The sequence below is a fragment of the Rhinopithecus roxellana genome, chromosome 11 (genome assembly GCF_007565055.1).
Source record: "Rhinopithecus roxellana isolate Shanxi Qingling chromosome 11, ASM756505v1, whole genome shotgun sequence".
Classification (NCBI taxonomy): Eukaryota; Metazoa; Chordata; class Mammalia; order Primates; family Cercopithecidae; genus Rhinopithecus; species Rhinopithecus roxellana.
Window position 1 is genome coordinate 135,253,402 of NC_044559.1, and position 18,257 is coordinate 135,271,658.

The 18,257-nt window shown below is 52.8% G+C and overlaps 1 protein-coding gene across 9 annotated transcripts in view; it reads right to left on the reverse strand.

Moving 5' to 3' along the window:
- The window catches only part of PALD1 (phosphatase domain containing paladin 1), a 112,193-nt gene that overhangs the window by 79,982 nt on the left and 13,954 nt on the right, over nt 1–18,257 (reverse strand). For 4 of the 9 annotated variants that reach the window (XM_030941445.1, XM_010362848.2, XM_010362847.2 and 1 more), the window contains exon 1: nt 10,790–11,166. The exons of 1 other annotated variant lie outside the window; for it this stretch is intronic. The gene's annotated coding sequence lies outside the window, so the exon portion shown is untranslated. Of the gene's footprint in view, nt 1–10,789; nt 11,168–11,198; nt 11,304–18,257 lie in introns of those variants that run through there. 4 more of the 9 variants (XM_030941444.1, XM_030941446.1, XM_030941443.1 and 1 more) reach the window with 3 other exon arrangements.

Genomic DNA, 18,257 nt, shown 5'->3' on the forward strand with positions numbered 1-18,257 from the left:
AGACCACCAGGACGGGTCACCACAGAGGCTGTTTTGGACACTGATGCTGTTTGATCCAATGCCACCCTTCTCCAGGACCTGCTCTACATTAACCACCTCCAGGAAGGCTTCTTCCCATCTCTCCCAAAGCCTCGCTGGGTTCCAGCTCAGGGCACATGCTCAGAACTCCCATGGCAGTGCTGGGGTCCCTCTGCATGATACATGGCCGGATGAAAGCAGGCCCCACAGACATAGACTGAGTTTGAGCTCAACCCAAAAATCAAAAACCACACAAATTCATGTAGAGGTACAGAAAAAAGACCAAAGGACACTCGGCACACTGCTGATAGTGTCACTTCCAGGGACCAGAGAGAGGGGAAGGAGGGGAAAGGGGACTTTGACATTTTACTTTCTATGAAGCTACTACTTGAATCTTTTGTGAACATTATTTTAGGCCAGGCATGGTGGCTCACGCCTGTAATCCCAGCACTTTGGGAGGCCAAGGCAGGCAGATCACTAGAGTCCAGAAGTTCAAGACCAGTCTGGGCAACAGGGCAAAACCCCGTGTCTACTAAAAATACAAAAATTAGCCGGGCGTGGTGATGCACACCTGTAGTCCCAGCTACTCAGAAGGCTGAGGTGGGAAGATCATTTGAGGCCAGGAAGTTTTTTTTTTTTTTTTTTTTTTTTTTTTGAGACGGAGTCTCGCTCTGTCGCCCAGGCTGGAGTGCAGGGACCGGATCTTGGCTCACTGCAAGCTCCGTTGAGGCCAGGAAGTTAAGGCTGCAGTGAGCTAACATTGCGCCACTTCACTGCAGCCTGGGTAATAGGAATGAGGCCCTTGTAAAAAAAAAAAAAACAAAGAGAAATTTTACACTATTTTTTTCTTTTTTGAGACGGAGTCTCGCTCTGTCGCCCAGGCTGGAGTGCAGTGGCCGGATCTCAGCTCACTGCAAGCTCCGCCTCCTGGGTTTACGCCATTCTCCTGCCTCAGCCTCCCAAGTAGCTGGGACTACAGGCGCCCGCCACCTCCCCCGGCTAGTTTTTTGTATTTTTTTTTTAGTAGAGACGGGGTTTCACCGTGTTAGCCAGGATGGTCTCAATCTCCTGACCTCGTGATCTGCCCGTCTCGGCCTCCCAAAGTGCTGGGATTACAGATTTGAGCCACCGCGCCCGGCCTACACTATTTTTAACATATCTCACACACTGGAATACTACTCACCAATAAAAAAGAAATGGAACTGATTAAATCATCCAATAACAGAGATGAATCTCAGAAAACATCACGTTGAGTAAAGAGGCCAGTCACTAAAAGCTACCTTTTATATGAGTCTATGTATGTGAAAAATCCAGAAAAAACAAATCCATAGTGACAGAAAGTAGATGAGTGGGCCTGGGCCCAAGGTGGGAGTGGTGACCAGCTACAAGGGAATATAGGGCCCTTCTAGGTGATGGAAAATGTTGCCAGACTTGTCTAGGAGGTGGCTGCATGCCCATGACTTTTACCAATACTCACCAAAGTACACACTTCACACAGGTGAATTTTATGGTGTACATATCTCAACAAAACTGTTTTTTTTTTTTTTTAAAGAAAAAAAAGTACAGTGGTGGAGAAGGGAATGGTGAGTAACGGCTTAATCGGTACAGGATTTTCCTTCGGGGTGATAAAATGTTTTAGAATGTGATAGAAGCGGTGGTTGCATAACATTGTGACTATACTAAATGCCTCTGAATTGTGGGCTTTAAAATGGTTTATTTTACTTAAATGGATTTCACCTCAGTTAAAACAAAAAATTAGGCCGGGCGCAATAGCTCATGCCTGTAATCCCAGCACTTTAGGAGGCCAAGTCGGGAGGATCCCGAGGTCAGGAGATCGAGACCATCCTGGCTAACATGGTGAAACCCCATCTCTACTAAAAATACAAAAAATTGGCCAGGGGTAGTGGCGGGCGTCTATAGTCCCAGCTACTCGGGAGGCTGAGGCAGGAGAATGGCATGAACCAAGGAGGCGGAGCTTGCAGTGAGCGGCAATCACGCCACTGCACTCCAGCCTAGGCAACAGAGTGAGACTCCGTCTCCAAAAAAAAAAAAACAATTAAAGATAGGCAGGGGAAAATGTTCACACCCATTATGCAGGTGAGAAAACTAGGCTCAGAGAGACAGTCAAATGCCAGCCCAGGGCTTATTTATCTGATGCCTTAGGGCCCAGTTCAGAGCCCCCTGGAGCAGAGACTACTCCACACCTCCCCAAAGGGCTCTGCAACTCTGGGGCTCGTCTCTATGGCGGGCCCTTCTCTCTGAGGCATTCAGAAATCAGCTTCCCACCAGGCCTTGGGGTGAGCCAGCAGGGTAACACCTGCAGGAAACTCCAGAAGTCCTTGTGCTCCAGCAGACAGGGCTGCCTCGGGAGGAAGGGAGGGAGCACACCTGAAGATGATGGTAAAGGCAAAGCTAAACCACCACTCGGATCAGGCTGATGAGTTTTTTGGGTTTTTTTTTTTTTTTTGAGAGACAGAATCTCACTCTGTTGCCCAGACCGGGGTGCAGTGGCGCGACCTCAGCTCACTGCAACCTCCGCCTCCTAGGTTCAAGCTATTCTCCAGTCTCAGCCTCCCTAGTAGCTGGGACTACAGGTACCCACCATTACACCTGGCTAATTTTTGTATTATTAGTAGAGATGGGGTTTCGCTGTGTTGGCCAGGCTGGTCTCGAACTCCTGACCTTAAGTGATCTGCCTGCCCTGGCCTCCCAAAGTGCTGGGATTACAGGTGTGAGCCACAGTGCCTGACTGGCTGACGAAGCCTTCTAGGCCCTGCCAACCAGGGTCCCGGGGCCCTGAGAGAGGGCTGTCCCTGGGAAGTGCAGGGGTTGGCACCAACCTCAATGGTCCCAGGATGAAGGGCTCAGTCACTACAGGGCAGACGTCAACGTGGAAATGTGGTGGGTGGTGATGGTGCCAACCTAGGCAACAAGAAGTGGGAGCAGAAGCAGGTGTAGATCAAGAACCTGGAGGGCAAGTTCTTGGTCACCATGTGGTCCCCCGAGGAAAAAAAAAAGATATTGACCTTGATATGTCAACAGTGATTGAATGACTGACCATTGAAGATAACCTGCCTCCTGAAACCTCCTCCTGGAGGAGCACCTGGCAGTAACCTCTCAAATCCTAAACAATGGGCATAACTTGCTAGAATGAAGCCAAAAAAAATTAAATAAAATAATGCTCCAAGAACAACAGCTTGCCCTCATAAAGGGAGCACAAAGATGTTCTTGGATAACTCTGCAATGACAAAACATCTGCACAGCCACAGTCCCAGAGTCCTCATCTGTGAAGAACATGGCAAAGCTCTTGTTGAGAGCTCAAAACCAGAACGACACCAACCAGTCTGTGCTGGAAAGAAGCTCTTTCATGGCACACGGTGGGTCTGCGGGAAACACTTTTTATTGGACTTCAATTTGCGCACATGTGTGTGAATCCATACCGGAGACAGGACCCATGTGTGCCCCTTCCGTGGTTGTAATAAGAAGTTTGTGGCTGGGCATGGTGGCTCACGCGTGTAATCCCAGCACTTTGGGAGGCTGAGGCAAGTGGATCACTTGAGGTCAGGAGTTCAAGATCAGCCTGGCCAACATGGAAACCCCATCTCTGCTAAAAATACAAAAATTGGCCGGGCGCGGTGGCTCAAGCCTGTAATCCCAGCACTTTGGGAGGCCGAGACGGGCGGATCACGAGGTCAGGAGATCGAGACCATCCTGGCTAACACGGTGAAACCCTGTCTCTACTAAAAAATACAAAAATCTAGCCGGGCGAGATGGTGGGCGCCTGTAGTCCCAGCTACTCGGGAGGCTGAGGCAGGAGAATGGTGTAAACCCGGGAGGCGGAGCTTGCAGTGAGCTGAGATCCAGCCACTGCACTCCAGCCCGGGCAACAGAGCGAGACTCTGTCTCAAAAAAAAAAAAAAAATACAAAAATTAGCCGGGTGTGGTGGCACACACCTGTAGTCCCAGCTGCTTGGGAGGCTGAGGCAGGAGAATCGTTTGAACCCAGGAGGTGGAGGTTGCAGAGAGCTGAGATCACACCATTGCACTCCAGCATGGGCAGCAAGCACGAAACTCTGTCCCAAAAACAACAACAAAAAAGTCTGCTCAGACAACTAACCTGAAATCTTACATTTTAACACACACCAAGGACAAAAACAATCAGTGAACAGAAGAGAAAGAAGCCCTTTCTCCACCATAGAAGTGCCTTCCAGAAGTATAACAGGGAATAAACATACCTCTCGTTTGTATATTTTTTCTAGGAAGAATTTTAAAAACGAATCCTACATACTTAAGGGAGGTGTTCTGAAAAATAGTTTAAAAAAATTTAACTTTAATAATAAGATAACATTGCTAAGATGTTCTATCTCGCACTGTAATCTCATCTCAAAAACATGGTGGTTTGTGAAGTATGATCCCAACAGAAGGACAATTCATGAATTTCACATGAAAAGACAGTTCTTTATACGACACTGCTAAAAATGGGATTTCTTTCCATATTCTTACAAATATGAAGCTCACCTATTGTTTACAATTTAACTTTGTATTTTCCAAGTATGCATATTGGAATGGGGGATGCTTAGCAATGCTATGTGTGTATTTTCTGAAGGTTGATAACTTTGCTTGCAGTGAATTTTCTTTAAAAGAATGGGCAGTTTTGGCCAGGCACAGTGGCTCATGCCTGTAATCCCAGCACTTTGGGAGTCCAAGGCAGGCAGATCACCTGAGGTCAGGAGTTCGAGACCAACCTGGTCAAAATGGCAAAATCCTGTCTATACTAAAAACACAAAAATTAGCCAGGTGTGGTGGCACGCACCTGTAGTCTCAGCTACTTGGGAGGCTGAGGCAGGAGAATCTCTTGAACCCGGGAGGCAGAGCTTGCAGTGAGCCAAGATCGCGCCACTGCACTCCAGCCTGGGTGACAGAGTGAGACTCCATCTCAAAAAAACACAATAAAATAAAATAAAATAAAAGAATGGGCGGTTACATGTATACTTCAAAAGTATTTTCCTGTTTAAAAAAAAATATGGGTTTTGTTTGCTATCTTCATTTTGGTTGTATTCTTTGATGTAAACACATTTTCCATCATTGCATCATTCAGCTATATTAAACCATGTAGTATCAAATATTAGATGTGATTTAACAGTGCTAATCAATTTAAATCCATTTTAGTCTTTTTTTAGAAAAATATTGGGGCCGAGCATGGTGGCTCACACCTGTAATCCCAACACTTTGGGAGGTCACGATGGGCAGATCATCTGAGGTCAGGAGTTTGAGACCAGCCTGGCCAATGTGGTGAAACCCCATCTCTATTAAAAACACAAAAATTACAGGCCAGGCACAGTGGCTCACGCCTGTAATGCCAGCACTTTGGGAGGCCGAGGCGGGCAGATCACAAGGTCAGGAGATCGAGACCATCCTGACTAACACAGTGAAACCCTGTCTCTACTAAAAATACAAAACAATTAGCCGGGTGTGGTGGCGGGTGCCTGTAGCCCCAGCCACTCGGGAGGCTGAGGTAGGAGAATGGTGTGAACCCGGGAGGTGGACCTTGCAGTGAGCCGAGATTGCGCCACTGCACTCCAGCCTGGGCGATAGAGTGAGACTCTGTCTCAAAAAAAAAAAAAAAAATACAAAAATTAGCTGGGCGTGGTAGTGGGCACCTGTAATCTCAGCTACTCAGGAGGCTGAGGCACGAGAATTACTTGAACCTGGAACACAGAGGTTGCAGTGAGCTGGGAACGTGCCATTGCACACCAGCCTGGGCAACAGAATAAGACTTCATCTCAAAAAAACAAACAAACAAATAAAATATATATCGCCACATGCTGATGTTCAGTGTACTTTCTTTGCCGGTTCAGTCTCGGAAGGTGGCGCTCAGTTGCAGAATGTGTTGTACCTTTCAGCACCTGATGTACACATCCCGCATAACAGAAAGGGCAACGATAAAATAGTGATCCTAAAAAAAGTGGGGGACACATCTACGGGCCACTCTGTGACCAGCAGGAAAGGGGTTAACTCCTTCAGGAGATTCTCCATTCCAGGAAAAGGAAAAGGGGAGGAGAAGTCCCCTCTATGCTTTCTAAATAGAATCTTCAAAAAATGTCCCAGCGTCCCAGGCCTCCACTCTGGGAAGGCCAGACAGAGGCCAGCACAGCCCACAGAGAGGAAGGGCCTGGGGCTCAGCAGGATGCAGAAGCTGGCAGGGTCCCAGGTCATCTCAGGGCACCCACCCCTCTCCCCACCCATGGGCCATACCCAGCCTGTTGGCCATTTCCCAGGGTACCCACAGCCCTCGCAGCACCACATCCTCCCTCCTCATGGAATTTCTGAAAGCCCCAACTCCCTAGGAGCCCAGAGCATTGGCAGTGACACACCCAGTTCCCAAAGATGTTCCCTACTGCCTTCCACAGGTGTGCAGATGAGCTAGACACCCCACCTGCCTCTCTCATCAGTGCTCAGCTTCAGCCCAAGCAGGCGCACCCCTTAAAGCCAAAGCCAGCCCACATGCCAGTTACGGGAAATATACAAAACGCTTCCCAAGGCTGTCATACCTCTGCCACGCTGCTCTTTCTGCTGCGGAAGCCTTGCCCTCCCCCTTTGCAAACTCCTGGCCATCCCTCAAAGCCCATGTGAAGTATCACACACACCCCCATGCCAGCCATTTCCTCCCTCCGGCTCAAACCATAACCAGCACAGACCCCATCACAGAACCAGACATGCGTCTGCATGTACCTCGCTCACCTCCTGGTGGGGACTGAGTTTAATCTACCTTCGAAGCCCCTGCACCTCATACTGAACCCAGGGCCAAAAAGCTCAGGAACCCACATCAAGATGCCACTCTGGTCCCTTCCCACCACCTGGTCCTGTGCTGAGCACCCTGGCCTCTGCCGAGAGAATAATATCATGGTAACAACAGAAGCACCTAATGTTTATGGAGTACTTCCTAGGAGCCAGTGCCTTGGGGGCTCTCTGCAATTACCTCCTTTCATCCTTGTGACATTCTCATAAGGGAGCTGTTATCCTTAACCCTGTGACACAAGGGACTTGAGGCACAGAGAGGTTAAGTTTCTTGCCCTGGGCCACACGGCTAATGAGGGAGCAGAAATTCAGACCCGGGTGGTTTCTTTCCAGAGCCAGTGTTCTTAATCACAACAGGTCTATTTGCAGGTAGGAAGATGGTCAAGGCAGATGTGTCAGGAAAAGCCCTGAGTGGAAGAGGAACTCAGGGATTATAAAGGCCAGTGCTTCCAGACCTTCTCTTTCCCCAGGTCCCAGTCAAAAGCCTCGGAAGGCAAACAGAGCCTCCTCCCAGACTAAGCTTGCTGCTCCCAGGCAGAATCCTGTGCTGAGCACCAGTTACAGGAAACATAAAAAGCCCATCTGCAAGTGCCTTGGCCCGAGACAGGGGTGGCACATGGCTGGGCTGCCCTCTGGGAGGCGAGAGCCATGATTCGGGACTATTCTTAGCAAACCACTGGCTCCCCTCCCAGAGGCCCAGCAGGCAGCAGGCCCAAGCTTCCATACGCCTGCCCAGCCTGCCATTTCCTGACCCCGTGTATGGAGGTCCCACAGGGCTAAGGAGGGACTAGTGGGCATAGACTGAGGACAAAGCCCTCCAGCTTTCACATGAGAGGTGCCTGGCCCACCCAGCCTGACCCAGCCTGCTCCAGGACTCACCCAGAGGCCCAGGGCCATGCACCCAGCTGCTGAGGAAGCCGGACAGAGTCCTGGCCACAGGGGACGGCTCATAATCAAAGGCCCCCACCCCGACATCAACTGAGCACTCACTCCATGTGGCCATGCACTGGGCCACATACTTTGCACTGATTTTCTCCCACTGAACCCACAAGGAGGTAGAGGTTAGTGGCCCCACTCTAAAGATGAGGAAACCAAGACATTAACTGACTTGCTGGAGGTTACATGGTGCATTAGTATCAAACCATATCTAGAATCTGGGCTGGCTCTCAGGTGCCAGGTTGAGCAGAGGTAGACCTGAGCATAGCAAGGTGGCGGACCCCTTCCCTGTGCAAGCCCGGGGCTTAGTGGAGAAGGAGCCCGCCCCAGAAGGCAGTGGCTCTCATCACAGATGCAGCCCTATGTGCTCTCTCTCTCCCCTGGGGAATCTCCCATCCCTGTCAAAGACCCGCAGGCTTGGGTTCAGGAGAATCCCCAGGCAGTTCCTCCTCTAGTCTGGTAGGCAAAGAATAGCTGGAGCACTCCACCCAGGCCACACAGCCTCACTTCAGGAAGCCTCTGGAGACCCAGAAAAGATGAGAATCAAAATTCAAAGAGCACCTGCTGGCGCTTAAGGCACAGCCCAGGCTTGTAATGCAGAGGTGGAAAGGCCAAATGACTCTCAGAGGAAAACACAGGAGACTGAGCTTTTGGGGGTCCTCAAACCCCAAAGTGAGAGTCTAGTAATAAGCTCCACCACAGAGCACCTGTAGCATCACCACCCCAAACAGGACCACTCCCAGGCACTGTGTCACGCAGGGAAAGGGTGATACCCAGGCAACGCGTACCTCGGCCCACCTCTCAGAACCCACCTGTGTCTGGTTCCAGGCCTCTGCTGTCAGCTGGCTCTGGCAAGCATATGTGTCTGTGCCCCCCAGGAGCTCACAGCCAACTCCATTCTGCCCAGGTACTTGAGCAGCTTCCCTGTGGCTCCAAGTCTTATGTCTAAGAATGTCGGTTCCCACCCCCGTCTGTGCTCTGGTGGGTCTACCTATATGTCTGTCCACTTACATGTCTGCCTCCCACGTGGGGAGATTCAGATCCCAGCGATGGTGTATCTCTATACACGTGTCTGCAGGCCATATGTGGCCCACGCTGATGCCTTCATGTATGTCTGTCCCCGCACATGTCTGTAGTCCCCGGGTAGTTTGCTCACCCCCATCATCCTCCTGTGTCTATCCTCATGTACATATGCATCCAGTTCCTCTATGTCTCTGCCCACGCAGCTGTAAACCTGAGCACACACGTGCACTCACGTCTCTGCCCCCATGGGTATCCCCCACAGGTGCCTGGGTAACCCACGTCTGTGCACCACCTGTTTTGAGGCAGGCAAGTGTGTTCACACAAGTTCTCACAGTGCCAGCCAAGGGTTTCGGGTGAGCTCAGCAACTCCCACTCCCAGAACTGCACCCAAGGCCACGAGCATGAGCACACTGCCACCTCCGCAAAGTGCTCCAGAAAAACAGAAACCTGCCAGGGACAGTGAGGGAGGGGGCAGGGCTCCAGATACAGCAAAGCCTCACAGATGTGAGGTCAGAGCTGTGCCAGGAACCACCCACCTGAAGCCACCTGGGCCCTACTGTGCCCACCCCCAACACTGGCCAGGGAAGAGAGAGGGGTGCATGCACCACCTGGGGTCTGTCTGCACTCACAGGAAACTGACCCAGTGCCTGCCAGCCTCCCAACCTACCCCCAACCCCCAGCGATGGAGGCTGTTCAGAAAGGAAGTGAGGACTTCCTCCTGTTTGCCTCTGAACCTCCTACAAGGCTGGCTCTAGATCCCAAACCCCAGGAGCCACAGGGCAACTAGGAGAGTCCCATGCTCAGTCCAAGCCAAGAAACCAAATGGGTTACTTCAGAAATCCACCAGCAGGAAACAAACAAACCTGGGAGTGGGTGGGGATGGGTGCAGGAGAACCTCCTCAGCGCCCCTGCTGCTCCCTGCCCTTGGAGCAGGGTAATAAGTAAGGGTGGGCATGGAGCTGGAACATTTCAGCACATTTGCTTGCTTGCATGGAACTGGATCTCTGCTGCCCTGGCAGTCTCGCAGCCTGTATTACTCATGTAGCAATTAATGGTGTGTAGCCTCCTGGCTTTCCACAATCACCAGTCCAGGACTGGTATCAAAACCCTGTATCGGGGAACTTTGTGTGTTTATGTCCTGTCTTCCTCCCAGAGGCTGAGCCTCCTGAGGACAGAATCCTCCAAATCTCCCCAACCCGCACACTCCAGGGGTATGGCCCAGTGCCCTGCCTGGCATTTAAAAGGTGCTCAGCCACTGGGTTCAGGTTGTTCTACCCAGAAGCTAAGGAGTTGGTGCCTGGGCCTCTGGCTGGGAGAGTAGCGATGCCCAGAATATTCCCGGGGCCATGAAGCTTTACTCCCATCTCTGACAACCCAAGAGACATGAAAGAGCTCCAACCATTCCGGCCACCTTCAGGAGCCCGGTGCTGCCGGTCTCCCATAGGCCACTCTCTCTCTGACAGGTCACTGCCCCTTCAGGAAAACCCTCTGAAACTGAAAAATGTACTCTCCTCAGAGACCCAGGCCTACAGAGGAAGAGGGCCAGACTGGGCCAAGAATCAAAGCGTGTGCCCGCTGAGACTTCTGGACTCATCCTGGATCTGCGGGCCTCACGCCCCCTAGCGATGAGTCCCAGGACCCCATCTCGGTCATGAAGCGGCTTCCCTCTCCCCAATCTCCCCCTAACTTTGCGGGGAACCCTAGCTCCTGGCCGTGCTCCCAGGTCTGGCAATGAAAAGTGGAACTGTCGCCAGCCCATGGCTACACCAAACCCAGGGAACTCGGGAGAGGGGGTAGCCCAAGGTTCAACACACAGAACCACACAGCAACTGCTCCCTGTGAGTCCCTCTTGCCTCCCAGCGACCAATACTGAGCTAGTGTGGGGTGAAGGCCCAGGACCTCACCTCCCCAGAGGATGGGGAGTTGGTGTCTGGAGCAGCCTCGGAATGGGGGCTGCCGGGGGATTCTGGATTTGCCCGCCCCTCGCCAGCCCCAGGCCGGGACACGTCTGTACCTGCCAGCCCGCGGCTCCGGGGGACATCCGTGCTCCTACGGCAGGCGCGCTGCGCCCGGACTGCGGGCGCCGAGTCAGGCAGCGGCGGGGCGCGTCCGGCGGGGGCTCTGGCTCCGGCTCGCTCCTCCCAACTTCCCCAGCCCATGCGGGGGCAGAAGCGGCCCCGGAGGTGGACAGGCCAGGCGGACCCGGCGAGGCCACGCGAGAGGGAGCCCGCACTCACCGGCAACTGGAGCTGAGCGCCCCGGCCCCTGCGCGCCGAGCTGCTGCCCGCGCCCCGCGTCCCGCGTCCCCAGCGCCGAGGGGCGGATCCGGCCGGGCCGCCAATCACCGCGTCCGCCCCCGCCCGGACCGCTAGCCCCGGCCCCACCGCGAGGGGCGGGGGGCTCGGATTTAAAGACACACTCACCCCAGCCGCGGCCCCTGGGCGGGCGGAACGCGGGCCCCACCTTCCCCGGCCGCGCTTCCTCCCTCCGCCCGCCCACCCTCCCTCCGCGAGGAGGAAAAGTTTGGGGCGGGGGAGACTGCCCGGGAAGCCAGTTCCTCTTCCCTCGTCGCTAGTGCGGCTCCTTCTGGAAGACACCCAAACACTACATCCAGCCTCCTGGCTGCGAGAGGCTGCAGCGCTCTGGGCGCCACACCCCGTCCCGGACGCCGTCTACCGGCGAGACCCGCTGGCCCGGCTTCCCTCGCCCCTCTCTGCTTTACAGGCAGGCCGAGCCTCGGCGGGACCGAGCCCAGCACGTGGGCTCCAGGCTGGCCTCGCTGTGCTGTGCGACCGGAGCTAAACGATCGTGCGCCCTGGACTTTTGCCTCCCACGTGTCGAAGGGGAGCCCCTAAACAGCAGACTGTCCTCCCAAGCAGGGGCTCATCCCACGCCCCGGGGTCCTAAGAAAACGCGCCCCTCGGCCCCCAGAGGCGAAAGGGGAACGGCAGAGCAGAGTTTTGGATGGAGAGGGGTCCCTCTGCCCCCACCCCATCATGCGGTTTCAGGCAGTGACCCGCACCATAGGCCTGCCCCCCACCACCCCTCACCCCACCCGCGCGGACTAGCACTAGGTGGCAGCCAGCCCCGAGGGCCCCACACGCCCCCGCGAGCACGTGGGTGAATGCACCCACGTGCATGCGTTCACTCCTCGCTGGCTGGTGCTTCCTCGCGGAGAGATGGGCTTTGTTGTGGTTGGTGAGTCACTTCCTCCCTCTTGCCGCTCCACACTCGGGAAATCCTTCTTTCTCACCTGTTACCACGTGCCTCACCCCCTTTCAGGACGGAGCGGGATTTGGGCGAGCTGGGGTTGCCCCAGAATGAAGGCAATGTAGGCACCACCTCTGTCAGGCTGGAGAGCGCTGAGAGAAATGACCCATTGTGGTGGTCTCACCATGTCCCGAGCACCTAGGTCTTAAGTGCTTCGCGATGTTGTAAGGTCAATACTTTTCTGATCCCTATTTTAACAAATGAGGAAACAGGCCCAGGGAAACTTGCCCTCAGCTCCATACCTCCTCCTGCGCCACCCAAGGTGTGTGAAAAACGACAGCAGCAGAGAAAATCCCATAGTGGGCTTGGGAAACAGACCTGACCTTCAGAGTTCAGCAGAGCTAGGCTCAAAGTGGCTCACAATTTACTGGCTGTGTGGTCTGGGAAAAGTGATGTAAGTTCTCAGATTCCCAACTTCTGCATCCATAAGATGGCTTTATCCTCCTTCAAAGAGGTGTTTGAGAAGCCAGTGAGCTGGGCAAGTAATGTCCAGGCATCATGTGTGGCACACTGTAGGACTCCATCCTGGGCCACAGTTTCCTTCTTCTTCTTGCCACAGCCGGGTATCCCATCCCACCCCCTGCCAGACTCCCCAACTGAAGCCTGCCATCCTGAGGATGCATTCCAGGATAATGCCCTCCTCTAAGCCAGGACTAAGGTAGGGGCAGGCATGTGTGTGAGCAGATGCAAAATACACATTTACATACATGTGCATGCATATGCACACATGTATACACATACGTGCACATATATGTATGCCAACACACATATATACATACATAAACAGCATATAGGCATGCCTGCATATATATACATACATAAACATAGCATATACACATATGCACATACACACATACAAATATACACATTTTGCTTCCCTTCACCTCACCCCCTGCCCGGCAGATGCTGGGATCCACGACTGTGTGCCTCTCTAGCTCCCAGAGAACAAAAGCTATGTCCTACCTGTGTCTGACCTGTCTTTTGGTCCACAGCACAGTGCCTGGCACGTCTTCATACGTTCATTTGTACTCACCACACACACAGTAGGTGTTCCTGTTGAACCAAGCAGAAAAGCCCAGGACAAGATGTTCTCAGGAAAGCCTGCAGTCACAACCCTTCTGGCTCTAACAGCCTCAGGGTTCAGCTGGTAGGTAGGGGGCTGAGGGCTTGGAGGTTCCTCGAGGTCAAGCCACAGACTGCATCCAAACCACAGTGCCCAGCCTCACCAGCCCACCACCAGCCCCACAGAGGGCCTGCCAAGTCCCTACTCAGAATAGCAAGTCCTGCAGCCCTGGCCATCTGCTGGCCATGGGGCTAGGAGAGTTCCTGCAACCACAAGAAAGATTCACAGTCAGATCTGACCCGCCCTGGGCCTGGGAGAGGAACAAGGACCAAATGTTGAAGGAGAGAAGGCCACAGAGCAGCCCTGGGTACACCGAAGAGAAGGCACTCTGCTGTCTCCCCAGCCCCAGGCAGAAAGAATCAGTCGAGCTAGCTCTCAGTTGAGCCAATTTGAGTGGCTCAAACTGCAGCAGAAGATTCCTGAGAAATCTGGAAGCTCAGAGCAGAAGCCCAAAATCCCCTGAGAAAAGATTCATGGGTCCCAGACCAGGATCTCAGGAAGGAGAGAAGTCGGGACTGACCCTCACTCACCCAGCACTCCACCAGCACTGCCAGCACCCACCTCCCACACACACAAGCGCCCAAGACACCATGTTATCATGCTTGTGTTGTTCGTGTGTGAACTCATATTTGCAGGGATCCATGTTTGTGCAAGTGTCTAGTGGGAGCGAGTGTGGCTTTATGAGTGAGCATGGGTGTATGTGTGTTTACGTGTAGCACACACACAAAGCACCTGCCACAGTCCAAAACCAGACGAGCTGCTGCTGCAAAGAATATAAGTAACCTGTTACTCATACCCCCACAGACTTGCCTGTGGTCGTCCACTGCCCCATCAGCCCAAGCAAGGTGCTGGTGCTCTCAGGAGAGAGCTCCCAAGTTCAGTCCCTGGGCAGAAACATGAGCTGTGGGAACCCCAGATTCCCTCGAGAGAGCGCTTAAACCAAAAATTATTTCCTGACAGGCACAAATGACTCGCTGGAAAGCAGAGGAGCTGGATTCAAACCAGCAAAGATGAATCTTGATCAAAGACGGGAAACAGGCCCTAGCTGCTCTTCTCTACTCCCCACTCCCCTGACATCTGCCACAGCTGGGGAACACTGGGCCTGAGGAGTGGACAACATCAGAACACGGGCTGGCCTGGCCTTGCTCCTTGTAACTGCATTACTGCCAAGAACAGGAATCATGTGCACCCTCCAGGGTGGGAGTTTTGGGGCCTGCGATTTCCCCCTGAGCCCAGTGGTCTCTGAGCCTCAGGCAAACTCATCCCTGATGCCTGAGTCCCCACACAGACAGATCCCCTGTCTGCCATCTGCCCTTCCAGGCCCACTGCCCCATCTCCAGCATCCAGCACTCCCATTTTTTCGGCCCCCTTCTGTGTGCAATCCTAAAGACAAGGGCTTTAAGCAGGGCAGACCTAGGCTTGGATCTAGCCACAGCAACTTTACCACCATGTGACCCCTATGCTACAAGTTACCACACTGCTCCAAGTCTCCTCATTTGTAAAATGATGCGAAGAGCAGTTCTTGCTTCCTGGGAAAGTCTGGAGGATAAAAGGTGCTTGGCACTCAGCCAGTACTTACTGATGACAACTGTTCCTGTCATTACTGTTGCCACCCAAGCTCACACTATGACCTAGCCCTGAACCTGCCAGGGCAGAAGGGTGTTTGGAGCCTGAGTTCAGGTTCCTCCTCCAGGCAATTTGCCTTGGACTCCTCCCCTATCTGCCCATGGGATCTCTGTCCACTCAGGACTCCTTCCCCTCCCTTCCCTGCCAGGCACTGGGACCCGAGCACCCCCGCCTGGCACAGGATACATGTTCGGTTATCGGCATCATACTATGGGCAGGATTATTCATTTAATTGGTTATACCCTTCTTTGGGTCTAAGCCTAAGGATTACATCCCCCAACTCCCAAATTCACACACAAGATTCAAACCTTTTTTTTTTACCAAGACCCAAAGTAAATACATTTTACATCGGGGCCGGCTACACAGATATGTGAATGTGTGTTATTCACAAAAAACGCTTAGCCTTACTGCATTGGATGCATCCTGCTTCCTTCCCTCCCTCCCTCCCTCCCTTCCTTCCTTCGACAGAGTCTCAGGCTGGAGCGCAGTGGCGGTGGCACAATCTCGGCTCACTGCTGCCTCCACCTCCTGGGTTCAAGCAATTCTCCTGCCTCAGCCTCCTGAGTAGCTAGAATTACAGGTTCCCGCCACCATGCCCAGCTAATTTTTGTATTTTTAGTAGAGACAGGGTTTTACCATGTTGGCCAGGCTGGTCTTGAACTCCTGACCTCAGGTGATCCACCTGCCTCAGCCGCCCAAAGTGTTGGGATTACAGGTGTGAGCCACCACGCACGGCCCTCTAATCTATCTTATTCTATTTCTTTTTGTTATTGCTGACTGCAGGGCAATACACTGATTTTGCCCGTGACCTGCAGTTTGAACATGCTGCACAGAACAATGAGATTCCTAAGAGCAGGCACCAGATATTGCTCCCCTCCCTCCCCACGGGACCACTTAAGGGCCTGACTGAAGAGCACCCAGGACATGTGGCAGGAGGGTGATTCTAGCTCCAGAACGTTCTTCAGGAGATGCGCCATCAGATCAAGAGAGAAAAGGAGGAAGGAATCCTGGCTCATTCATTCCACAAATATATTTCATTCATTTATTTAGTCAGTCAGGCAGGGTACTGTTTCTTATACCTGTAATCCCAGCACTTTGGGAGGCTGAGGCGGGTGGATCACCTGAGGTCAGGAATTCGAGACCAGCCTGGCCAACATGGCGAAACCCCATCTCTACTAAAAATACAAAAAAATTAGCCAGGCATGGTGGCACGCCCCTATAATCCCAGCTACATGGCAGGCTGAGGCATGAGAATCACTTGAAACTGGGAGGCAGAGGTTGCAGTGAGCTGAGATCACGCCACTGTACTCCAGCCTGGGCAACAGAATAAGACTCTGTCTCAATTAAAAAAAAAATTAGTCAGTCAGTCTGTCAACAAACATTTATGGAGCCCCTTCTATATTCCAAGACTGTTCTATCCCCTGAGAAGTGAATGAGGCAGACAAGTTCCTGCCTTCATGGAACTGACATTTTAGTGGGCTGGGAGGACAGTAAACAAGTACACAACAAAAAAAGAAGGATCATTTCTTCTGGTCCCTGCAGGGCTATCGGGGAGAGAGTGAGGGCCCATAGATAGACAGCTGGCCCCTGTCTGAGGGAGAGCTGCTCCAACATCCAAGCTCCGTGTGGAAATGCTCTTTAAGTACCCACTATGTGCCTGACCCTGGGCTCAGGACACAGAGATGAGTAAGACCCTGCCCTGCCCTCGAGGTGCTCACAGACCTGTGGGAAAAGCAGACAAGTCTCGGATCATTTCAGAACCCTGTGTTTCCTGCAGGGTTGGGGTGGGACCAGGGTGCTGGAGAAACACGATTGGTGGCACACAGCAGGGCAGGATGCAGAACCTTCCAGGTCAGCACGGGGTGGGGAGACGTGGGTGCATTCAAGGGCCCTGCCATCTCTAGCAACATACGGAGGTTTGTTCTGGCTTCTGCATCAGACAGACGTGAGTTTTCATTTGGTTTCTGCCACTTAGCTGTGTGATCTCAGGCAAGTCACTTAATGTCTCTGAGTCTCAGTTTCCACATCTGTAAAATGGGGATAGTCATACCAACCTTGATGAGTTTTGAGATCAAATAAACTAATAAATTTAAAATTCTTATCGAAAAGCTGTCTGAGAGGAAGCTCATAATAGGAGTTGTGGTTATCGACATCAGAAGATTTCTCTCCGAGGCTTGGTCCTTCTGCCCACACCTCCTCGCTCCCCGAGCCAGCACTCGTACAGAGCCCCCTGGGGCATGCAGAGACTCTTCAACCCCTACTGCCATCAGACAGATGCTCCAAGTGGCCTTCTACTGGGTCTCGCTACAGAGTCCCCGGCTCTGGACACTGGGAAAGACGAGGGGTGGGAGGGGGCTGCCAAACCCTGCAGCAGCGGAACCATCCATCCCTGAATAAACAGGCTGTCACCCCTTCCCTCCCACCCTCTCCCTCCTTTAAATAACTCAGATCTGGCCAGGCACAGTGGCTCGCGCCTGTAATCCCAGAACTTTGGGAGGCTGAGGCGGGCGGATCACCTGAGGTCAGGAGTTTGAGACCAGCCTGGCCAATGTGGTGAAATCCCATCTCTACTAAAAATACAAAAATTAGCCAGGCATGGTGGCAGGCGCCTGTAGTCCCAGCTACTGGGGAGGCTGAGGCAGGAGAATCACTTGAACCCGGGAGATGGAGGTTGCAGTGAGCCGAGATCGCGTCATTGCACTCCAGCCTAGGCGACAAGAGCGAAACTCCATCTCAATAAATAAATAAATAAATAAATAAATAAATAAATAAATAACTCAGATCTGTTGCCAGTTGTCTCCAGGCAACCCCACTCCGGGCTCCCAAGGATGTCTAACTCCGACAGAGCCATTTATGAAGACGCTGCAGGGGAGGTGGGGGTGGGGAAGGGGTCAGGGATCTACGGAGGCTGGGCCTGACACAACCTCCCAGGGGCTTTCACGTGACGAGCTCCAAGGCTGACACTGCTCTAGGCTAGCGGACACTTGGAGGGGTTGCTTACCGGGCACATTCCAAAGGCTGAGGCCCATAGACTTGCTAGGAAGGTCCCAGACTCTGTGAAGCTTTGGGCATGAAGAAGCTGAAGTGGTGCCTTGGAAAGGCCAGGGTTCAGTTTCCTGCATGCCAGGCTCAGTGCCAACCCTCACTGGCTGTGTTATCCCAGCCAGGCCACCACTCTGAGTCTCAAAGAACCTGAGTGCTAGAAGACAGCTTTGCTGATGGGTGGGAAAGAGACATTCTCACACTTTTCTGACAGTATCCATGCAAATGACAAGGACACAGACCCTCTGCCTCAGCAATTCCATCCCTAGGACTTTCGCCTAAAAATGTGCTTGCATGTGTGCAAACTGACAACTGAACAAGGCTATTCATAGTTTGAGTGAGATGATGAAAGAGAAGATTGAAAGGTCTGTCAATAGAGAGGTGATTAGCTAAACTATGGAACATCCAACATGAGGAACAC